Source organism: Mustela nigripes, chromosome 3 (assembly GCF_022355385.1).
Source record: "Mustela nigripes isolate SB6536 chromosome 3, MUSNIG.SB6536, whole genome shotgun sequence".
NCBI lineage: Eukaryota > Metazoa > Chordata > Mammalia > Carnivora > Mustelidae > Mustela > Mustela nigripes.
In genome coordinates, this window is record NC_081559.1 from 164,805,473 (window position 1) to 164,809,546 (window position 4,074).

Sequence of the window (4,074 nt, forward strand, 5' to 3'; positions counted from 1 at the left end):
CCATGTGGGGCTCTGTGCTCATCTCGGTGTCTGCTTGTCTCTGTCTCTCTGCTCCTCTCTCTCTCAAATAAATAAACAAAACCTTAAACAAACAAACAAACAAACAATCAAAATCTTCCTTTTAAACCCAAGGTTCAGGCTGTTCCATGACTTGGCCCCGGTTATGTCACTCTTAAATGGCAGCCATGTGATTGGAACGTGGGTCTTCTCACCGGCAGTCCAGCATGCCTGCCGGGACACCGTGGTCCACTTTCCTGTGTGGCTTCTGTTGCATGGAGCAAAGGCAGGGATGATAGGGGTACCTCGCCTCACAACAAGCGTCTGGAATGAGGGGAGCGGTGACAGCTCTTTGGACATGAGCAAGTGTTCTACTTAGAGCCAATCTGGGGTGTGGATCTGAGGGTGGCTCTGTTAAGCACAAGCACACGGTGACACTTCAGGGGAGATTTTCTGTTCCCAGCTAATTATCACTTAAATTTGTCAAGAAGGGAAAAAGCGCCTCTCACATTTTATTTTAAAAGATGAAAACCTTTGGAAAATATGAAAAAGTTTGAGGGTGACTTGCTTCTCTTCTCTTTCCACAGGCAGCCCCGGTCCGACCTACAACGAAGGGGTGACAGGAGGGCTGTGGCGTGGTGCCCCTGGGGGTGCTCTGCGGTGGGGGAGGGGCAGCCCCTGGACCGTGATTTCACACCCAGTAAGATGCAAACCACACAGAGCAGCGCCTGAGAAGGAAACAGAGAGGATGGAAATGAAAGATGGATCTCAAAGAAATTAACCGGAGATGATTTATACCCAGAAGGGTCGCTGAGGCAAGAGAGAATGAAGCCAGACTCAAAAGACCACATAAAATATGATTCCATTTATATGAAACATCCAGAACAGACAAATCCCTAGAGATAGCTACAAAACAGATTACTGGTTGCCAGGGGCTGGGAAGGCAGGGAGGGAGGGTGAGGGACTGCTTAATGGGTACAGATTTCCTTTTAGGGTAATGAAAATGTTCTGGAACTAGGCAGTGGTGCTGTTGCAGAGCACTGTGAATGGATTAAATATCACGAGTGGTGATTTTCACATTAGGTGTTTTTTACCACAAGAAAGAAAAACTTACACATATATGCACCCTTTAAAAAAATAATCTTACTGATTGGTTAATACTAACTCCAATCTCTGAGGTACTTTCGCAACGCAGCTGATGGGTAGTCATCCAGATTGTACCAGAATATCCTGAGGAGAAAATTGCTCAAAAGTAAGCACATTTCATTTTTAGGAAGCCCCAATTGTTAGAAAACTCACTATTAAGGTGAATGAAAATTGATATTCTTGGGGAGGCGCGTTGCTGAGGGATCAGGATGAAATTCAGGTATTTCTCACAGTTAAATTTGTCTTAAGGGACCAGGCCATTCTGGTCAAGGGGCGACAGTCTTGCAAGGACAGCAACGTGAAGGTATCTTCCCGTCTACGGTGGGGTTGCCACATTTTCCTGAGCATGTGAAACTAGAGCGCTACCGTGGAATTCAGGAGGAATGTCTGGGATATTCCAGAACTTGGAATCATAAATGATTCAAAATCTACCCTTAACGAGCACTGCAATAGACGGACAGGAAATCTAGAAAAATTTTCAGAATTTTCTATTTGAAGAAATACACTGCTACGTTCATTTTAAAATGAGAGACTCTTGGGGGAAAATGCACGAGAAAAACCACATTACCAGTAATGTTCTGTGCTTTATAAATAGATACACGATCAAACGTCTTTTTAAAGTGAAGCCCCCAAGGGCTTGGATTTATGAATATTATGCATCCACTTTTCCAAAAACATGTCTACTGTGTAAGTCCAAGTACACATGTGTGTTTCCCCTGTATTTGTACACTATAACCTAAGTAGTCCACATGCATACCTAGTTTAATATTGGGAGACATTCAGAGTTCAGAAATTCTTCTGCATTCTGGATTAATTAATAGTGAGAGAGATCAACAGAAACAAGGAAGTGGTTTCCTGTGAGCCAGGCTCCTGGAGTTCTGGTGGAAAAAGGCAGTCACAGCTGATTCTGACTTCTGAGCCCCTGAGGCCTGGGGGGATGGGGGAGCAACTCCGTTCCCCAGTCCCCCATCTTTGTGCACCAGCCTCCTTTTGTGCTTCTCACAGCTCGTCTGGAGTGCCATGAGTAATTAGGGCTCCCTTCTACCGGGGTGTTGAAGAGCTTTGCGGTGGCACAAAGAAAAATACGAATTTTGTCCCTGGGAACTAGCAGGGTTTTGTTTTCAAAGCTCCGCTTTTAGATGGTTCCCAGTAAAGGAACATACTTACCTTTTATCATCACTGTAGCGGAAAAATACTCGCCTGAGGATGTGGGCTGCTGAAAGCTGTCGGAGCCTGCCCACCTTTAGTATTTAGTGACGACATTAGAAGCGTTCTGCAACCCGTACTGGGATGTGACTCAGTGTGGGGAGAAGCCAGAAATATCAGAGCAATTGAGGAAAAGCAAGAGAGCGACAAAGGGAGAGAAGCCCAGAGGAAAGGAACCTTTGTTTTAGACCTCAGGAGGAGACAGAAGCAGGTTAAGTCACAAAGGACATGAAAAGCGTCTATCTCTCCCAGAAAGTGGTGAGCGCAGGGTAAAGAAAGACCCATGCAAGGCTCCTATCCATTGGAGCTCTGAGGCCCATGATTTTCTCTCGGTGTGGGAGGGGTAGGGAGTCTGAGATGAAGGAGAGGCCCAGAACACACCGTCGGGGTGAAAACTTGGCTTCTCTCTCCCTCCCTTCCTGCGGATTTATTAGGCAGGCGGGCAAATCGGTGTGCAAAGAAGAGATTTGCTGGAATAACAGCTGGCTAAATGGCACATTATGCAATTTTGCAGGCACACACGGATCTGCGGTTGCACAGAAATGGAACTCTAGGAGGCAAAGGGCTCCGGCGTGCCCGCTTCGGGCTGAGCATTCCCCCTGCCCCTCTGCTCCGGGAAGGGTTTTTATTTGCAGTCAGGATTGCTGCCTGCAGGTCTGAGCTGAACCACCCCTAGCAAAGAGGCCCTGTTTACTCACCCGTGCGAGGAGGACGTTTTAACTCTCCATCTTCCCTCCAGTGTGCTGCATTGATTTTCTGCTGTGAGGACGGAAAGGCCTTTCCTCAAAGTACCTTTGGAGGCAGGGCCCGCTGTGCGCCCAGCTTTGTGAGTGAGGACCCGTGTTCAGGGGAGACAGAATTTCCTTCTAAGTCACACACTGGGTTTGTGCGATTTACTGGCACAACAAGTTGGTGTTTTACTGTTAGTTGTTTGAGAAAAATCCAACGGACTGAAGCTGCTTCCTCACTTGATTATTCTAAACAAGTCTGGACAATTAGCCCGGCTAATTAATACCTACATCTATTGTGCCATTTGAGGGGACATATTTCGAAGGTGGTGCCAGTTCTAAAATGTGGAAATAATTGCTCTATGAAACTGGGCACAAGGGATATTCCATGGCATGGCACTTTGGATATGCAAATGCTCTCCTTTTGGAATGTGATTTGCAAAAATAAGGAGTATGGGAAAAATCTCCGATCTAGAATTTTTTTTTTTTTTTTTTTTTTACAGGAGAGAACTCTGATCCTGCCTTGCAGGCATGAAGCATTTACTGGGAGCATCTCATAAGTAAAGGAAAAAAAAAAGAAAAGTTAACAGAGCTATCCCTTGCTCTAAAAAAATATCCCAGTATATAGCATGTTGAATTTGTTGTCTTGATAGAACAGAGAATTAGTCTTTTATTACTTTGAAATCAAGTGCTCAGTTTCAATGGTTCCCCATTGCTTAACAAATTAAGTACAGAGTCCTTTGCCTGGTTTCCAAAGGCCTTGAACCATACTACATGCCAAGTGTGAGATTGCAATTTTTTTAATTAAATATAAATACCATAAAATAAAGTAAGAGAAATTCCTGAGGTCTGGAATGGGAAGAAAAAACAGAATGCATGGACCATAGGAGAACTGATTCGTGGATTGATTGATTCATTCCAGACATGTTTCTTGAGAAGTAACTGGTGGAGGGGCACCTGGGTGGCTCAGTCATTAGGTGTCTGCCTTTGGCTCGGG

At 45.2% G+C, this 4,074-nt stretch overlaps 1 long non-coding RNA gene across 1 annotated transcript; it reads right to left on the reverse strand.

The window, feature by feature from the left end:
• Window positions 1-490: 490 nt before the first annotated feature.
• Window positions 491-3,214, reverse strand: LOC132013228 (uncharacterized). The gene is made up of 2 exons (XR_009402927.1): window positions 3,048-3,214; window positions 491-725 (listed from the first exon to the last, which is right to left on the reverse strand). It is a non-coding gene; the product is annotated as an uncharacterized LOC132013228 (long non-coding RNA).
• Window positions 3,215-4,074: the final 860 nt, after the last annotated feature.